The sequence below is a fragment of the Bison bison genome, unplaced genomic scaffold (assembly GCF_000754665.1).
Source record: "Bison bison bison isolate TAMUID 2011002044 unplaced genomic scaffold, Bison_UMD1.0 scf7180017864270, whole genome shotgun sequence".
In the NCBI taxonomy this organism is placed as follows: Eukaryota; Metazoa; Chordata; class Mammalia; order Artiodactyla; family Bovidae; genus Bison; species Bison bison.
In genome coordinates, this window is record NW_011494842.1 from 3,842,522 (window position 1) to 3,863,309 (window position 20,788).

Genomic DNA, 20,788 nt, shown 5'->3' on the forward strand with positions numbered 1-20,788 from the left:
CATTTCTGTCCTTTATCGAGCCCATCTTTGCGTGAAATGTTCCCTTGGTATCTCTAATTTTCTTGAAGAGATCTCTAGTCCTTCCCATTCTGTTGTTTTCCTCTATTTCTTCGCATTGATAGCTGAGGAAGGCTTTCTTACCTCTTCTTGCTATTCTTTGGAACTCTGCATTCACATGTTTATATCTTTCCTTTTCTCCTTTGCTTTTCACTTCTCTTCTTTTCACAGCTATTTGTAAGGCCTCCCCAGACAGCCATTTTGATTTTTTGCATTTCTTTTCCATGGGGGTGGTCTTAATCCCTGTCTCCTGTACAATGTCATGAACCTCTGTCCATAGTTCATCAGGCATTCTATCTATCAGATCTAGTCCCTTAAATCTATTTCTCACTTCCACTGTATAATCATAAGGGATTTGATTTAGGTATATCTGAATGGTTTAGTAGTTTTCCCTACTTTCTTCAATTTAAGTCTGAATTTGGCAATAAGGAGTTCATGATCTGAGCCACAGTCAGCTCCTGGTCTTGTTCTTGTTGACTGTATAGAGCTTCTCCATCTTTGGCTGCAAAGAATATAATCAATCTGATTTCGGTGTTGACCATCTGGTGATGTCCATGTATAGGTCTTCTCTTGTGTTGTTGGAAGAGGGTGTTTTGTTATGACCAGTGCATTTTCTTGGCAAAACTCTATTAGTCTTCACCCTCCTTCATTCTGTATTCCAAGGCCAAATTTGCCTGTTACTCCAGGTGTTTCTTGACTCCCTACTTTTGCTTTCCAGTCCCCTATAATGAAAAGGACATCTGTTTTGGGTGTTAGTTCTAAAAGGTCTTGTAAGTCTTCACAGAGCCATTCAACTTCAGCTTCTTCAGTGTTACTGGTTGGGGCATGGACTTGGATTACTGTGATATTGAATGGTTTGCCTTGGAAACAAACAGAGATCATTCTGTCATTTTTGAAATTGCATCCAAGTACTGCATTTTGGACTCTTTTGTTGACCATGATGGCTACTCCATTTCTTCTAAGGGATTCTTGTCCACAGTAGTAGATATGGTCTAAGAAAGCTCTTATTTTGGATAGTAATATTTTCAATCTATGTAAAGCAGCTAAGAATTGAAGAGGTGTGTATTTACTTTCTAAATGCTAGTCCAGTGCAGTGCATTTTAAATCATTCCTCAGTGTATGTTACTGCATAGTAAAGTAGTATGCAAGCTTTCTTAATTTATTTTTTAATTGAACAATAATTGCTTTACAGACTTTTCTTCTTTTCTGTCAAACCTCAACATTAATCAGCCATAGGTATACATATATCCCCTCCGTTTTGAAATTCCCTCCCATTTTCCTCCCAACCCACCGCTCTGGGTAGATACAGAGCCCCTGTTTGAGTTTCCTGAGCCATACAGCAAATTCCTATTGGCTATATATTTTACATATAGTAATGTAAGTTTCCATGTTACTCTTTCCACACATTTCACCCTCTCCTCCCTTCTCCCCATGTCCGTAAGTCTATTCTCTATGTCTGTTTCTCCACTGCCTCCCTGTAAATAAATTCTTCAGTACCATTTTTCTAGCTTCCATACATATGCACTGGAATAGGATATTTATCTTCCTCTTTTGGCTTTATGTCACTCTGTATAATAGGTTCATCCATCTCATCAGAACTGACTCAAACACATTCCTTTTCATGGCTGAGTAATATTCCATTGTGTATATGTACCACTGCTTCTTTATCCATTCATCTCTCAATGGACATCTAGGTTGCTTTCATGTTCTAGCTATTGTAAATAGTGATGCAATGAACAATGGGATACATGTGTCTTTTTCAATTTTGGTTTCCTCACATTATATGCCTAGGAGTGGTATTGCTAGGTTGAATGGTGGTTTTATTCCTAGTTTTTAAAGGAATCTCCATACCATCTTCCATAGAGGTTGTATCAATTTACATTCCTACCAACAGTGCAAGAGCATTCCCCTTCCTCCATACTTTCTCCAGCATTTATTGTTTCTAGACTTTTTGATGATGGCCATTCTAATGGGTGTGAGGTGATATCTCATTGTAGTTTTGATTTGAATTTTTTTTAATATTGAGTGATGTTGAGCATCTTTTCATGTGTTTGTTAGCCATCTGTATGTCTTCTTTGGCGAAATGTCTGTTTAGGTCTTTTTCCCACTTTTTGAGTGGGTTGTTTGTTTTTCTGGCATTGAGTTGTAAGAGCTACTTGTATATTTTGGAAATTAATCCTTTGTCAGCTGTTTCATTAGCTATTATTTTCTCCCATTCTGAGGGTTGTCTTCTCACCTGGCTTATAGTTTTCTTTGCTGTGCAAAAAATTTTAAGTTTAATCAGGTCCCTCTGGTTTACTTTTGTTTTTATTTCTGATACTCTAAGAGGTGGGTCATAGAGGATCTTGCTTTGATTTATGTCATTGAGTGTTCTGCCTATGTTTTCCTCTAAGAACTTTCTAGTTTCTGGTCTTACATTTAGGTCTTTAATCCATTTTGAGTTTATCTTTGGGTATGATGTTAAGAGGTGCTCTAATTTCATTATTTTACATGTAGCTATCCAGTTTTCCCAGCACCAGTTATTGAAGAAGCTGTCTTTGCCCAATTGTATATTCTTGCCTCCTTTGTCAAAAATAAGGCACCCATAGGTGCATGGGTTTATTTCTGGGCTTTCTATCTTGTTCCATTTGTCTATATTTCTGTTTTTGTGCCAGTACCATACTGTCTTGGTGACTGTAGCTTTGTAGTATAATCTGAAGTCAGGAAGGTTGATTCCTCCAGGGCCATTCTTCTTTCTCAAGACTGCTTTGGCTATTCAGGGTCTTTTGTGTTTCCATATGAATTGTGAATTTTTTTGTTCTAGTTCTCTGAAAAATGCCATTGGTAATGTGATAGGGATCACATTGAATCTGTAGATTGTGTTTGGTAGTATAGTCATTTTCACAGTATTGATTCTTCTTACTCCAGGAACATGGAATAGCTCTCCATCTGTTTATGTCACCTTTAATTTCTTTCATCAGTGTCTTATAATTTTCTGTGTACAGATCTTTTGTCTCCTTAGGCAAGTTTATTTCTAGATACTTAATTCTTTTTGTTGCAATGGTGAATGGGATTGATTCCTTAAATTCTCTTTCTGATTTTTTATTGTTACTATATAAAATGCAAATGATTTCTGTGTATTGATTTTGTATCCTGCAACTTTGCTAAATTCACTGATTAGCTCTAGTAATTTTCTGATACTATCTTTAGGATATCTATGTACAGTATCATGTCATCTGTAAACAATGAGAGCTTTACTTCTTCCTTTCTGATCTGGATTCCTTGTATTTTGTTTTCTTCTCTGATTGCTTTAGCTAGGACTTCCAGAACTATGTTGAATAATAGTGGTGAAAGTGGACACCCTTGTCTTGTTCCTGATCTTAGGGAGAATGCTTTCAGATTTTCACCATTGAGAATAATGTTTGCTGTTAGTTTACCATATATGACCTTTATGATGTTGAAGAAGGTTCTGTCTATGCCCATTTTTTGAAGAGTTTTAATCATAAATGGGTGCTGATTTTGTCAAAGGCTTTTTCTGAATCTATTTAGATGGTCATATGGTTTTTATCTTTCAATTTGTTAATGTGGTGTATCACATTGATTGATTTGCATATATTGAAGAATCCTTGCATCCCTGGAATAAACCCAACTTGATCATGGTGTGTGAGCTTTTTGATGTGTTGCTGCATTCTGTTTGCTAAAATTTTGTTGAGGATTTTTACATCTATGTTCATCAGTGATGTCGGCCTGTAGTTTTCTTTGTGTGTGTGTGCGGTCTTTGTCTGGTTTTGGTATCAGGATGATGGTAGCCTTGTAGAATAATTTGGGAAGTGTTCCTTCCTCTGCGATTTTTTGAAATACTTTTAGAACCATAGGCATTAGCTCTTCTCTAAATGTTTGATAAAATTCTCCTATGAAGCCATCTGGTCCTGCACTTTTGTTTTTTGGGAGATTTTTGATCACAGCTTCATTTTCAGTGCTTGTAATTAGATTGTTCATAATTTTTATTTCTTCCTGGTTCAGTCTTGGAAGATTGAACTTTTCTAAGAATCTGTCTTCTTGCAGGTATCAATTTTATTGCCATAGAGTTGTTCATAATAGTTTCTTATAATCCTTTGTATTTCTGCATTGTCTCTTGTAACCTCTCCTTTTTCATTTCTAATTTTGTTGATTTGATTCTTCTCTCATTTTCTCTTGATATCTCTGGCTAAAGGTGTGTCAATTTCATCTTCTCAAAGAACCAGCTTTTAGCTTCATTGAGCTTTACTATTTTTTTTTAATTTCTTTTTCACTTATTTCTGCTCAGATGTTTATGATTTCTTTCCTTCTACTAATTTTGGGTTTATTTGTTCTTCTTTTTCCAGTTATTTTAGGTGTAAAGTTAGGTTGTCTAGTCGATGTTTTTCTTGTTTCTTGAGGTAGGATTGTATTGCTATAAACTTCCCTCTTAGAACTGCTTTTGCTGCATCCCATAGGTTTTGAGTTGTCCCGTTTTCATTGCCACTTATTTCTAGAAATGTTTTAATTTCCCTTTTGATTCCTTCAGTAACCTGTTGGTTATTTAGAAACATATTGTTTAATCTCCACATATTTGTTCTTTTACAGTTTTTTTTTCTAGTAATTTATGTCTAGTCTCATAGTGTTGTGGTTGGAGAAGATGCTTGATATGATTTCAATTTTCTTAAAATTAACTGAGATTTGATTTGTGACCCAAGATGTGGTCTATCCCAGAGAATGTTCCATGTGCACTTGAGAAGAAAGTGTACTCTTCTGCATTTGGATAGAATGTCCTGAAGATACCAATGAGATCCATCTCATCTAAAGTATCATTGAAGACATGTTTCCTTATTAATTTTCTGTTTTGATGATCTGTCCATTGGTGTGAGTAGGGTGTTAAAGTCTCCTACTATTATTTTGTTACTGTCAGTTTCTCCTTTTATGTCTGTTAGTATTTGTCTTATGTATTGAGGTGCTCCTGTGTTGGATGCTTAGATTTTTACAATTGTTATGTCTTCTTCTTGGATTGATCCCTTGATTACTATGTAGCATCCTTACTTATCTCTTGGAATATTCTTTATTTTAAAGTCTATCTTGTCTGTTATGAGGATTGCTACTCCGGCTTTTTTTTTTTTTTTTGCTTCCTTTTGCATGGAATATATTTTTCCACCCTCTCACTTTCAGTCCATATGTGTCTTCTGAAGTGGGTTTCTTGTAGACAGCATATATATGAGTCTTATTTTTGTATCCATTCAGCTAGTCTGTGTCTTTTGCTTAGAGCATTTAGCCCATTTGCACTTAAAGTTATTACTGATATAAATGATCCTATTTCCATTTTCTTAATTGTTTTGGGTTGATTTTGTAGATCTTTTTCTTCTCTTGCATTTCTTGACTATATAAGTCCCTTTAACATTTGTTGTAAAGCTGGTTTGGTGGTACTGAATTCTCTTAAGTTTTGGTTTTCTGAAAAGCTTTTGATTTCTCCATTCATTTTGAATGAGATCCTTGCCAGGTATAGCAATATTTGCTGTAGATTTTTCCCTTTCAGTACTTTAAATATTTCCTTCCATTCCCTTCTGGCTTGCAGAGTTTCTGCTCTAAGACCAGCTTTTAAACATATGGGGTTTCCCTTGTGTGTTACTTGTCGCTTCTCCCTTGCTGCTTTTAATATTTTCTTTGTGTTTAGTCTTAGTTTGATTAGTATGTGTCTTGGTGTGTTTCTCCTTGGGTTTATCCTGTATAGGACTCTTTGTGCCTCTTGGACTTGATTAACTATTTCCTTTTCCATGTTGGGGAAATTTTCAACTATAATCTCTTCAAACTTTTTCTCATACCCTTTCTTTTTTTCTTCTTCTTCTGGGACCCCTATAATTTGAATGTTGGTGCATTTGATATTGTCCCAGACGTCTCTGAGACTACCCTGCTTCAGATATTCTGCTATTTATTCCTACTTGAGTATTTTAATTTCAGTAATCCTGTTGTTTGTCTCTGTATGTTTATTCTTTAATTCTTCTAGGTCTTTGTTAATTGATTCTTGCATTTTCTCCATTTTGTTTTCAAGGTATTTGATCATCTTTAGTGTCATTATTCTGAGTTATTTTCAGGTAGTTTGCCTATTTCCTGTTCATGTATTTGGGTTTCTGTGATTCTAGTTTGTTCTTTCATTTGTGTAGTAGTTCTCTGTCTTTTGGTTATTATTATTTTTTTTTTTAGCTTATTGTGTTTAAGGTGTCCTTTTCCCAGGCTTCAAGGTTGAATTCTTTCTTCCTTTTGGTTTCTGCCCTCCTAAGTTTGGTTCAATGGCTTGTGTAAGCTTCCTATAGGGTGAGATTTGGTGTGGGTTTTTTTGTTTGTTTGTTTTTCCGCTGATGAGTGTGACTGAGTGTGGTGGTAATCCTGTTTGCTGATCATTGGGTTTTTATTTTTGCTTTGTTTGTTGTTTAGATGAGGGGTTGCACAAGGTGCTACTGGTGTTGGGTGATGCCTGGTCTTGTATTCAGGTGGTTTCCTTTGTGTGAGTTCTCATTATTTGATACTCACTAGGATTAGTTCTCTGGTAATCTAGGGTCTTGGAGTCAGTGCTCCACTCCAAAGCCTCAGGGCTTGATCTCCAGTAAAGAAGTACAGATGCTGAAAACACTGGTTATGCCCGGAAAGTTGCCATCTCTTCATCCCAGGAGCATCTTCCTGTTGATGGCTAGCAGTAAAGACACCAGCCCCCAGAGCGGCTGCTGCCAGCCTGTTTTTATTCTGATGAGTTCTTGGGTGCTAGTTCTTGTCATGCTTCACATCTCAAGGTACATTAAAGCCTGTCATTTCCTTGCACAAAGTTCTATCCAATAGCAGTTTCTGCAGTAAGACAAGGAAGACTGAAGGAGACTTGGCAACAGAATGGAACAGGGCAAGGTAAGCAGGTTGAAAGTGAGAAATGCAGGAAAATTTTCTCATTTAAGCCTAGGCTGGGTCCAGTTTTCAAATCTCCCCAGCCAGCCTGTGAAGGCATCACTGTACGCAACCTTTGACTACTTTCAGGATTCGAATTATTTTCTAAAAACTATGTCCTGCTAATGAAATGTGTGTGTGTGTGTATTTATATATAAAAACCTATTATCTATTTAATGATATGTATATATTTGAAGTCACTGGAAAACACACATAGGTGGTGCTAGAGGTAAAGAACCTGCCTGCCAAAGCAGGAGACGTAAGTGACAGAGGTTCAGTCCCTGGGTCAGGAAGATCATCTGGAGGAGGGCATGGCAGCCCACTCCAGTATTCATGCCTGGAGAATCCCATGGGCAGAGGAGCCTACAAATCCATAGGGTCACAAAGAGTCAGACATGACTAAAGTGACTTAGCACAGAAAACATACATACAGGTGCACATATGCATGAAACTAAACAGAAGAAGATATCCAGGAGGTGAGGAAACTCAGATATCCTTAAGTTACACTACAAATTTAAACAAACCAAAGGCAGTTGAACCTAAAGAAGGAAAGATTTGAGGGTCACAAGATTACTGTTTTCAAGCATTCTCATCAAGAGTGAGATGAAGTAGTCTCTTTCCACTTTATTCCAGAGCCAGAAAGGAAGCATGTTATAGGGAACAACAATTCAGTTCAGTATAAGGAAGAAATTCCCAGCACTCAACACTGCTCCCTCAGCAAGATGTGTCCACTTTTACTTTGAATACATAGATTGGTTTTCACACTAGCTGATAGGAAGGCCATGGGAGAGAATTCTACAGGAGTCAAATGGTAAATTAGAGATATTTCCAAGTCTCTGCTCCTAGGTAGCAACTTTGGAAATTTTATCTGAAGTTTGTATCAATGATTTAGCATAACTTTCTCTCAATGGAATCACATTCATTCCAGCCAGGCTTACCTTCAATAATTATTGGGTATGAAATGTCACTGGTCTGTCTGATAGCAAATGACTGCTATGGACCTGGAGAGGGTACCACACAGAGTGTAATGAATCTCATCTCCTGCATCCCTGAGAGCCAGAAGTGGGAAAGGCAATGTTTTTGCAATTTCTTTTCTGGGAAATTTTTGAGGCCACCTTCAATTTCTCTCTTAAAAATATGCATTAAATGTTCACAATCAGTATTGTTTCCATGAATGATGGATATGTCATTTCTGTTTCCTTCAAGGAGAAGCATTATTATCTAGAAACAGCAGAGTGCAAGAAAGAAAGAAAAACACTTCTGCCACTCCATTCAAAATGTCATCTCGTATTGAAGGCAACATGCCACTAGGGAAAAAAATGTGTGTGTGTGTATTTTTTTAATACTAGGGGATTTTCATGGGGCCCCAAATCTTTTCTCTTCTTTACAGGGAGCATATCATATGGTTTTCCAAGAGAGCAATCCAGAATTAACATTTCAATTTTCCTCAGGAGGGCAGAATTTATAGCATCACTGATAAAATAATAAGTGTCTTAATGGCATAAGCTTTTTTTCCTCTTATTTTGAACTTATAAAGCATGTCTCTAAAGACTTTTATGAATGCCTTAAACTTCTACTTCTTGAGACATCAGTTAGAAACAAAAATAATACTTCTTTGCTTACTTGAATAAAATTACCAATTGTTTGTTCATAAGAATCTCAATAACCACTTTTAATGGTAAAATTTTCACAGTAAGGGTAACAGCTATATTGAGTTTTTAATTTTAATGTATTTCTAGAAAGTGGCACAGAGCGTTTCCCTTCTGGTTTCTGAGAAATGCATATTGCATACATAATTAATTGCTATAAAATAAGCTTAATAACTGATATTCATTGCTACCACCTTTCTCATCTCTTCCAAATAGCTCTAGTCTGAAATTAAAATCTACAGATGACTGAGATCAGGACAACGATGAATGCTCCATTATGGCCTGGCACATAGTAGGTACTTTGCATACACACCTACACACAGTGAATGAATTATTGACTCTTGTTTCCCTCCTGTTTCTTAGTGGAGCTAGAAAGGACTCTGAAGATCTCAAGAGCATATGAAAAGTTGTCAATCTCTGGACTGATCCTCCACTCGGATCCTGGCCTGTCAGTGACAAACCAATCAGATGTCTTTTGTTGCTTTGATGATATACTTTTTTTTTTTTAATTTCAGGAGCTACATGGACCAAAGACTGTCCATATGGTCAAGGAAAAGAGAAGAGTGGATCGTTCTAGGGACCATCCTCTCCCCTATCCTGCTACCAAAGTTCCCCTATTTCAGGCATCTGCTCTCCCTAGTCTCACTTATCAGAGACCATTTGTCAATAGACCCTCCACTAAGCTACCTCCAAGCTACCTCCAAATGGTCACTCCACCAGTCAGAACTCTAGTCCAGTTCTCCAAGGTACCAAGAGAAATATGAAACTCTCTTCCTAGCCACATGTCATCCAGAGCCCGGGTTCTGTTTGTGTTTTCTCCTTCCTTTAAATACACTTCACAAAAGCAATGAAAGTGTAAGTATTATATGACACAGAAATGTCTGGTTTTGTTTTATGAGCCTTCTACCTGCTGTGGTTAATCACCTTGTGTCTATGGGAGATCTCAGTAGCTAATAATTACTTTCATGTATGCCATCCAATATCATGTTGTATTCATTGACTATTCTAATTTGTATTTTTCTGAGAAAACTTTAATGGAGTTGGGAAAAATTTCAAAGCTCAAACTTCATACTTTACATAACCACAGGTGGAAAGTTCTTTGAAGTCATCACACCTTCATTTCAAATCACAACCTTAATTTCTTAAGCCAGCAAAAGTTGACTACAGATGAGTTCTTCATTCCATCTAGCATCTAGCAAAAGATCCAATACACAATAAGTACTAAATTTAAAGTTTGGAAACAATTAAGCTGAACAAATCCCTTCCCATTTTCTGCTCTGTAAAATGGAGATTGAAGACAAATAACACATCCGTCTATTTCCTGGCTTGGTGCACCCCCAGTGGCTCAGTGGTAAAGAGCCCATCTGCAGCGGCAGGAGACTCGGGTTTGATCTCTGAGTTGGGAAGATCCCCTGGAGGAGGCCGTGGAAACCCACTCCAGTATTCTTGCCTGGAGAATTCCATGGACAAAGGAGGCTGGTGGGCTACAGTCCATGGGGTTGCAAATGAAGCAACTTAGCATGCACGCAAGCCCAGGACATAGCAAGTGTATCGTGCACTCATCTCCTCTGAACATACCAATTCTGATGCCTCTGCACCTCTGCTCATATTGTGACTAGGATTTGAAGAAATTTGTCTCCATTCACCCAGCTGAAATATTACTCCTGTGGCATGCTCTCTCCTAATTTCTCCTGCTCCTCTAGACTCCCTTTTCTGCTTTATCCACACTCCCTTGACACTTTATTCATGTTACTGTCACAGTATGGGTCGCTTGTTGGTAAAATTACAAGCTTTTGTATAATAACATTATGACATCACTGAGAACAGGGACTATGTCTTATTAGGTTTCATATCCCCTAAATGCCTCACACAGCCAAAGCTATTTTTTTGAGTGGGTGAATAAATCAGTAAACTGTTTGCAGCCCGGCGTCCTGCAGTCCACGGGGTCACTCTTCCAAGTGGAAGTACTCACCTCTTGTCTCTTAGTATCTGCTGTAGCTGTTGTGCAGTCGCTCAGTCAGATCCAACCCTTTGCGACCCCGTGAACTGCAGCATGCCAGGCCTCCCTGTCCTTCACTGTCTCTGAGTTGCTTCCAGCTTCCCTGGTGGCTCAGCTGGTAAAGAATCCACCTGCAATGCGGGAGACCTGGGTTCGATCCCTGAGTTGGAAAGATCCCCTGGAGAAAGGAAAGACTACCCATTCCAGTATTCTGTCCCAGTACTGTATAGTCCATGGGGTCACAAAGAGTCGGACACAACTGAGTGACTTTCACTTTCATGAATATTTTACTAAAAGACTGCCTTAGTTCAAAACCGGTTTTGATCTACATAAATTATGAAAACTCTGATTTTTCAGAATTGTTTTAAAGTAATGTGAACTGGTACATAATAAACTCCCAACTGAACACAGGGAAAATTCACTTCTGGGCTACTTTTTGTTATGTCTCCTTTTCAGTAATCTTGAGAAAACTGGTTCTCTCTTAGCCTTGGTTATTACAATTTAAAATGGGAGGATTGGGGTAGATGAGGAATCACAAGCTCAAATGTCTTCAGAGGACAGATTAGATGAGTGAAGCAGCCAGCTGCATGCGGCACTGTCAATGGAAACATGCCACCTGCCCTATCAGTAAGCAAAGGATGTTGCAGCTGTCAAGCCATCACCTCAGAACCACCCTGACAGTGAGGCGTGAGGAAGCTCAGGATGAAAACAGAATACCTACCATCAAGCACAGCCACTGCAGCCACACTTCATGGTGAGGAGACTAGGGATGAGATGCTGGAACCTGATGGCTGAGGTGCCTTATTTCAGGGAGCCTAGACTCATACATAGTAGCTTTCCATACATAGAAAAATGCTAAATTCATTACCTTGAGGTGTCTGGCTTGCTTTAACAGTAATCTTTTGATGTTCTGCCTCCCAGGTCTTTGCTGCAAAACCTCCGTGTATCCTGGCTCCTTCCTTACCTCTTAGGAGCAACATCTGGAGAAATCTGAGAGGCTGTGTCCCAGGCTTAAGTCTTCAGTTTTGTCTGCGAAATAAATAGAATTCTCAGCTTTTATATTGTACGTTTCTTTCAGTCAACAGAACCACAGTAAGAGCTGGCAGGCTGGAGTGGATTGGTACTACTCAGCCTGTCCAGAGGCATCCACATTCAAGAGAACGTCAGTGTCCTCTGAGAATCGAACAGCACATCTGTGGACAGGTTCCCTGACCTCCTGCTGCCTAGGGTGGGAAACTTGCCCTACATCTCTCCTCAGCTTGTATTCTTCAATACTGCTCTCAAATTCCACACATGATGCTTGTACATCACATTAAGTTACCATCTTTTGAAGCAGTATCCTACCTGCTTATCCTGCCTTTCCTACTGAAATCAGTATGTCTTTCCTTCCTCACTCATTTTTTTCTATCCAGTAGGATTAAACACTTAGAGGTTCCTTTTATGACAAAGTGAAGTTGCTCAGCCGTGTCTGACTCTTTGCGACCCCATGGACTGTAGCCTACCAGGCTCCTCTGTCCATGGGATTTTCCAGGCAAGAGTACTAGAGTGGGTTGCCATTTCCTTCTCCATGGGATCTTCCAAACACAGGGATCGAACCCGGGTCCCCAGGCTTGTAGGCAGACGCTTTACCATCTGAGCCACCAGGGTAGTCCATGACAAAAGAAACAGTTGAAACTATCCAAAAAATTCCAAAATGGGTGGAAGCAAATTCAAAGGAAAAAAAAAAAATTGAGCCCAGGATTATGAAATCACTTTTCTTCCCTTTTGCTCAGTGGATGTGTTGGGCCGTTAAAAGCAAACTTTGATAGGAAGTCCTCTAAAATAATAAAGCATTCCATCCCACACACTGCAAATCCATCACTCCCTGAAAACATTCCTGTCTGCCACTTTCCCTTCAATATTCATAGTGTTCTATTGTGGGCTGGGGAGGTGCTATTTCGGAGCTCAATGGGATTTCTCTTCTTTTCATCGGATTGTTGACACTTTGGGAAGCAAATTTTAATTATGATGGCCTTACAAAACCTAAGTATTCAAGTATGTTTCTTTTCTCTTGCTTTCTTACCACTGTTTCTCTCCAATACACTGAATTCTGCCTTAAATCTGTTTCTTATGTGAAGTGATGAGGAAAAGGCAGTTCAGAATTTAATCATCTAACACTCCTTTTCAAAACGTTTTCCCCCCGCAGTGTGCATTTCTTTCTACACTGTAGGAAGTTTGTTGATGTCTGAGTCTTGCCCAAGCTTTTGGACTTGTCTATATGGAACTGATGATGAAGCTGAGCAATGCAAATCCTTTTCTTTTGTGATGAATACTGAATTTGCTTCTCTATGTGACATCCAGCTAAGGAGAAGGACATAGTCATTCCATGTTTGAGGGAGAGAACAGGCAGAGGTCTGATGATTGTGAAAGAAATGATATAATTTGATTGAAGATATAAAATTACTCTGACTCTCCTCATTTCCCAATTCCTCGTGCTTGCCAGTCAACAAAAATTAAAGTTTGTGCTTCATACTTGTGGGTTTAGTTATTCACACATGAATTCACGAGCTAACTGAGTTCTTGGTATTAAGAAGGATCCAATAAGAAATCTAAGGCTGTCTCAGATTAACATCAGTAAAACACCTAACACAGTACGTGTGTGTGTGTGTGTGTGTGTGTGTCTGCTCAGTCATGTCTGACTCTTTGGACTTAGCCTGCTAGACTCCTCTCCATGGGATTCTCCAGGCAAGAATACTAGAGTGGTTACCATTTCCTGCTCCAGGGGATATTCTCAATCCAGGGATTGAATTTGTAACCCCTGGGTCTCCTGCATTGCAGGTTGATTCTTTACCCACTGAGCCATCAGGGAAACCTATAATATGTATGTATTTATTCATTTATTTGACTGCACCAGGTCTTAGTCGTGGCATGTGGCTCTAGTTCCCTGACCAGGGATGGAACTCCTGCCCCCTGAATTGGGAGTGTGGAGTCTTAGCTACAGGACCATGAGGAAAGAGCCGCAAAAGTGCACTGAGTCAATTCAGTTGTGTCCAAATCTTTGACCCTATTTACTGTAGCCCTCTAGGCTCCTGTGTCCATGGGATTCTCCAGAAAAGAATACTGGAGTGGCTTGCCATGCCCTTGCCCCTGGAGGATCCAGGGGATCTTCCAGACTCAGATCAAACTCATGTATTTCACATTTCCTGCCTTGGCAGGCGAATTCTTTACCACTAGCATCACCACTTGTTGTTGCTCAGTTGCTAAGTCATGTCCAACTCTTGGCAACCCCATGGACTACAGCATGCCAGGCTTCCCTGTCTCCCAGAGTTTGTTCAAACTTAATGGGTATTTAGGACTGATTTCCTTAAGAATTGACTGGTTTGATCTCCTTGCTCTCCAAGGGACTCTTAAGTGTCTTCTCTAGCACCACAATTCGAAAACATCAATTCTCCAGCACTCATCCTTGTTTCGGTTCAGTTCAGTTCATTTCAGTTGCTCAATTGTGTCTGACTCTTTACTACCCCCATGGACTATAGCAGGCCAGGCTTTCCTGTCCATCATCAATTCACGAAGCTTGCTCAAACTCATGTCCATAGAGTTGGTGATGTCATCCAACCATCTCATCCTCTGTCATCCCCTTCTCCTCCTGCCCTCAATCTTTTCCAGCATCAGGGTCTTTTCCAATGAGTCAGTTCTTTGCATCAGGTGGCCAAAGTATTGGAGTTTCAGCTTCAGCATCAGTCCTTCCAATGAATTTTCAGGACTGATTTTCTTTAGGATTGACTTGCAATCCAAGGGACTCTCAAGAGTCTTCTTCAACACTGCACTTCAAAAACATCAATTATTTGGTGCTCAGCTTTCTTTATCAGAGAAGGAAATGGCAACCCACTCCAGTGTTCTTACCTGGAGAATCCCAGGGTTGGGGGAGCCTGGTGGGCTGCCATCTATGGGGTCGCATAGAGTCGGACACGACTGAAGTGACTTAGCAGCAGCAGCAGCTTTCTTTATAGTCCAATTCTCACATCCATACATGACTACTGGAGAAACCATAGCTTTGACTAGACAGACCTTTATTGGCAAAGTAATGTCTCTGCTTTTTAATATGCTGTCTAGACATCCTTCTTTATGATCTACCATTCACATCTGTACATGACTATTGGAAAAGCCATAGCTTTGACTATATGCACCTTTATTGGCAAAATCCTGTCTCTGCTTTTTAATATCCACATTAGAGGGAAGGGAGGAGGCCGAAGAGCAGAGAAAACTTTTTAAGCTTAAATTGTCCTCTTGCCTTAAAATTGTTTTCTCTTATTTCATCAAAAGTATTGATAAAACCAGTAGAGATACGAGCTGAAACCTACAATTTTTAGCTACTCACACCAAGGACGCACCCACCATCAGCTGCTGTAAAAGGTACAGCCCTTGACACAGCTGGCCTTCCCTTGTAGCTCAGCTGGTGGGGAATCCGCCCACAATGCGGGAGACCTGGGTTCGATCCCTGGGTTGGGAAGATGCCCTGGAGAAGGGAGAGGCTGCCCACTCCAGTATTCTGGCCTGGAGAATTCCACGAACTGTATAGTCCATGGGGTCGCAAAGAGTCAGACATGACTGAGTGACTTTTACTACTTACTTAGGTTTGTCACAGCTTTCCTTCCAAGGAGCAAGCATCTTTTAGTTTCAATACTGCAGTCACCATCCCTAGTGATTTTGGAGCCCTAGAAAATAAAATCTGTCACCGTTTCCACTTTTTTTCCCATCTATTTGCCATGAAATGATGGGGTCAGATGTCATGATCTTAGTTTTTTGAATGTTGAGTTTTAAACCAGCTTTGCCACTCTCCTCTTTCACCCTCATCAAGAGGCTCTTTAGTTCCTCTTCACTTTCTGCCATCAGAACAGTATCATCTGAATATCTGTGGTTGTTGATATTTCTCAAGGTGATCTCAGTTCCACTTTGTGAACTCTGGTCTGCAGAGATGAAAATAACTGTGAGTCCTAAAGTATATGTGCCTTATTCATGTCTCTGGATTGTTCCCTACCTCCTGCCCAAGCCTGGGGTTTCCTTCCAACCATTGCTCCCTGGAATCCTGAGTCTAATGAGGTGACTTGCTTTTCTTGCCTAAACATTGCTTCAAGAGATAGTTGTAATACTTAAACAATTTTAGAATACACTTCAGCACAGGAACTGCAAAAAAGACTCTTCCATACTTTGGAATGAGGGCACAATTTCAGGGGATCACCAAGATGTGCAGAGGGGATATAAAAAAAAAGCGGAAAAAATTTAGAAGTCATGTTGGTTCATATATTTACTCTGAGTTCAGAGAGCACATACTTAGGAATGTTCATCTGACATAACCTCTGCAGCAGCTGCTGCTGCTGCTAAGTCGTTTCAGTCATGTCCGACTCTGTGCAACCCCACAGACGGCAGCCCATGATGCCTATTTCTGATTCTATACAGTCCTAAGGCAGGTCTGTGTGGAGATGGGAAAGGCAGCGTCCATACAGTGAAACCCGAATGGTCCTCTTGGCAGTCTCTCACTGTGCTCAGAGTACCAACCACAGTAATCACTCATCTGAGATGAGGCACTGTGTCCTCAAGAAACCTTTGCTAATTAGAAAAAGGAGTGACTTGTTTATTCACTGCAGCTCTATCTTAATTAGGGATACGTATTCTGGATGCAGAATGCTCCAGATTTGCATAAGCTAGTTTACCGTAAAGTAATTGAGACATCTCTCAATCCAAGAACAGGAACAACCAGGATCAGAGAGGGGGTACCCTTCAGAGGAAAGTTATCAGAAACAGAAAACTTAAAAAAAATTCTCTCTCCCTCTCTCTCTCAATCCCCACTCCTGGGATCGCACAGTCTCTGTTGCACTTGTTTGCAATGCTGCCGTTTCTCTCTGTCCAAGTTTCTTTAAGAATACGGCAGCCATACGATGTCAGCATCTGCTCTTGAATTCAAATGCCCTCACTCCAGGTGAACAGTCCAGAAGGAATTACACCAGCTCTGTCTAAACTGAATTTTGGAGAGTTTGAATCTTGTTGAATCAGCATTAGTCCTGTGTCTACTGTTTGCTTGGCTGAAAATGCACAGGAGTGCAAGAACAGCCCCCACATGTGTACAGCAGCCCATATAGACAGTTCTGTTTTGAAGTTGAAGTATAGTTGTTTTGTAATGTTGTGCTACTTTTTTTGTGTACAGGGCAGAGATTTAGTTACATATATATATATACACACATATGTATTCTTTTTCAGATTCTTTCCCTATATAAATCATTATACTGTATTGACTAGAGTTCCCTGTGCTATACAGTAGGTTTCTGTTGATTATCTATTTTATATACAGTAGTCTGTATGTGTCAATCCCAGCTTCCTAATTTAACCTTCCTCTACCCACCTTTCCCTCTTGGTAACCATAAGTTCGGAGAAGGCAATGGCACCCCACTCCAGTACTCTTGCCTGGAAAATCCCAGGGACGGAGGAGCCTGGTGGGCTGCAGTCCATGGGGTCGCGAAGAGTCAGACACGACTGAGCAACTTCACTTTCACTTTTCACTTTCATGGATTGGAGAAGGAAGTGGCAACCCACTCCAGTGTTCTTGCCTAGAGAATCCCAGGGACGGGGGAGCCTGGTGGGCTGCCGTCTATGGGGTCGCACAGAGTCGGATACGACTGAAGTGACTTAGCAGCAGCAACAGCAGCAACCATAAGTTGGTTTTCTGTGTCTGTGAGTCTTCATTTTGGAAATCACTTCATTTGTGCTATTTTTGATTTTATAATAGGTTCCACATATAAGCAATATCATATAATATTTGTCTTCCTCTGTTTGACTTACTTCACATTAGGGTCAGTTCAGTTCAGTTCAGTTGCTCAGTCATGTCCAACTCTTTTGACCCCGTGGACTGAAACATACCAGGTTTCCCCATCTATCACCAACTCACGGAGCTTGCTCAAACTCATGTCCATCGAGTCAGTGATGCCATCCAACCATTCATCATCTGTCATCCCTTTCTGTTCCTGCCTTCAATCTTTCCTAGCATCAGAGTCGTTTCCAGTGAGTCAGCTCTTTGCATCAGGTGGTCAAAGTATTGGAGCTTCAGCTTCAACATCAGTCCTTCCAATGAATATTCAGGACCGATTTCCTTTAGGATGGACTGGTTGGATCTCCTTGCAATCCAAGGGACACTCAAGAGTCTTCTCCAACACCACAGTTCAAAAGCATCAATTCTTTGGCACTCAGCTTTCTTTGTAGTCAACACTCATATCCATACATGACTACTGGAAAAACCATACCTTTGACTAAATGGACCTTTGTTGGCAAAGTAATGTCTCTGCTTTTTAATATGCTGTCTAGGTTGGTCACAGTTTTTCTTCCAAGGAGCAAGTGTCTTTTAATTTCATGGTTGCAGTCACCCACCATCTGCAGTGATTTTGGAGCCCAAGAACATAAAGTCTCTCACTGTTTCCATTGTTTCCCCATCTATTTGCATGAAGTGATGGAAATTTGGAAAATTCAGCAGTGGCCACAGGACTGTAAAAGGTCAGTTTTGATTATAATATCAAAGAAAGGCAATGCCAAAGAATGTTCAAACTACTGCATAACTGCACTCATCTCACACGTTAACAAAGTGGTGCTCAAAATTCTCCAAGCGAGGCTTCGACAGTGCATGAACTTCCAGATCTTCAAGCTGGACTTAGAAAAGGCAGAGGAACCAGGGATCAAATTGCCAACATCCATTGGATCATAGAAAAAGCAAGAGAGTTTCAGAAAAACATCTACTTCTGCTTTATTGACTATGTCAAAGCCTTTGACTATGTTGATCAGAAACTGTGAGAAATTCTTAAAGAGATAGGATTACAAGACCACCTTACCTGTCTCCTGAGAAACTTGTATGCAAGTCAAGAAGCAAGTTAGAACAGTTAGAGCAAGACATGGAACAATGGACTGGTTTCAAATTTGGAAAAGAATATATCAAGGCTGTATATTGTCATAGTGCTTATTTAACTTCTATGCAAAGTATATCCTATGAAATGCTGGACTGGATGAAGGACAAGCTGGAATCAAGATTGCCAGGAAAAATAGCAATAGCCTCAGCTATGCAGATGACACCACCCTTATGGCAGAAAGTGAAGAAGCACTAAAGAGCCTCTTGATGAAAGTGAAAGAGGAGAGTGAAAAAGCTGGCTTAAAGCTCAGCATTCAAAAAATGAAGATCATTGCATCTGGTTTCATCACTTCCTGACAAATGGATGAGGAAAAAATGGAAACAGTTACAGATTTCATTTCCTTGGGCTCCAATTTGGAAGAAAAGCTATGACCAACTTAGCATATTAAAGAGCAGAGACATTACTTTGTTCACACAAGTCCATATTAGACAAAGCTCTAGTTTTTCTAGTAGTCATGTATGAATGTGATAGTTGGACCATAAAAATGGCTGAGTGCCAGTGAATTGATTCCTCTGAACTGTGGTGCTGGAGAAGACTCTTGAGAGTCCCTTGGACAGCAGGAGACCAAACCAGTCAATCTTAAAAGAAATCAACCCTGAATATTCATTGGAAGGACTGATGCTGAACCTGAAGCTCCAATATTTAGGCCACCTGATGGGAAGAGTCGACTCACTGGAAAAGACCCTGATGCTGGGAAAGACTGAGAGCAGGAGGCAAGGAGGTGATAGAGGAGGAGATGGCTGGATGGCACTAGACTCAGTGGATATCAATGTGTGCAAACTCCGTTTGATAATGAAGGACAGGGCAGGCTGGCCTACTGCAGTCCATGGGGTTGCAAAGAGTTGGACATGACTTAGCAACTGAACAACAATATAATATTATAGGGAAAGTACCATAGTCCCAGATAAGGAGAATCGTTTTGTGAACAAATTCAGAAACATTTGCAAGCTTGTAGGAGAGGCAGCCTCTAAGAGGTCTGGACAAGAAACCAAGACATAGTTTATAGTCCTGTCTCCACCATATAGTTCATGGGATTTTCAACAAAATTAGCACCTTTTTGAACCTGGGGTCATGGGTCACTCATAAAATATCTGTTCTATTTTACTCACAGTGCTGCTATGGGAATTAAAAACATAGTGTAAGGGAATTTCCTGTCAATCTAGTGGTTAGGATTCTGAGCTCTCACCACCAAGGGCCTGAGTTCAATCTAGGTCAGGGAACATAGGTCCCGAAAGCTGCATGCTGCTGCTGCTGCTGCTAAGTCGCTTTAGTCATGTCCGACTCTGTGCGACCCCATAGACCACAGCCCACCAGGCTCCCCCGTCCCTGGGATTCTCCAGGCAAGAACACTGGAGTGGGTTGCCATTTCCTTCTCCAATGCATGAAAGTGGAAAGTGAAAGTGAAGTCGCTCAGTCGTGTCCGACTCTAGCAACCCCATGGACTGCAGCCTACCAGGCTCCTCCGTCCATGGGATTTTCTAGGCAAAAATACTGGAGTATGGTTAAAAAAAATAGTGTATGTGAAAACATCCTATAAATCAGAAGCTACTGTTCTAAAGGTTGTCTCCAAATCTCCAGGTCAAATAGGTTCATTACTCAGTAAAATGTTGCTACCTCACCTAACACTGAGACTTAAAATTGTCATGATATCATCACAAGTTAACCTCATGTAAGATCTCTAGCTCTCTCTAGCTTTAAAAGAAAATTTGCATAAACTCAATGTAGAATGCTACAGAACATATAAAATAGTAATAATTACATGTAATCAGATCCAAGGAGTAAGCGTCTTTTAATATCCTGGCTGCGATCACCATCTGCAGTGATTTTGGAGCCCAGATAAATAAAGTCTGACATTGTTTCCACTGTTTCCCCATCTATTTCCCATGAAGTGATGGGATCGGATGCCATGATCTTCGTTTTCTGAATGTTGAGCTTTAAACCAACTTTTTCACTCTCCTCTTTCACTTTCATCAACAGGCTTTTGAGTTCCTCTTCACTTTCTGCCATAAGGGTGGTGTCATCTGCATATCTGAGGTTATTGATATTTCTCCTGGCAATCTTGATTCCAGCTTGTGCTTCTTCCAGCCCAGTGTTCCTCATGAACGCTGCATAGAAGCGTTCCTCTGCATAGAAGTTAAATAAGCAAGGTGACAATATACAGCCTTGACGTACTCCTTTTTCTATTTGGAACCAGTCTGTTGTTCCATGTCCAGTTCTAACTGTTGCTTCCTGACCTGCAT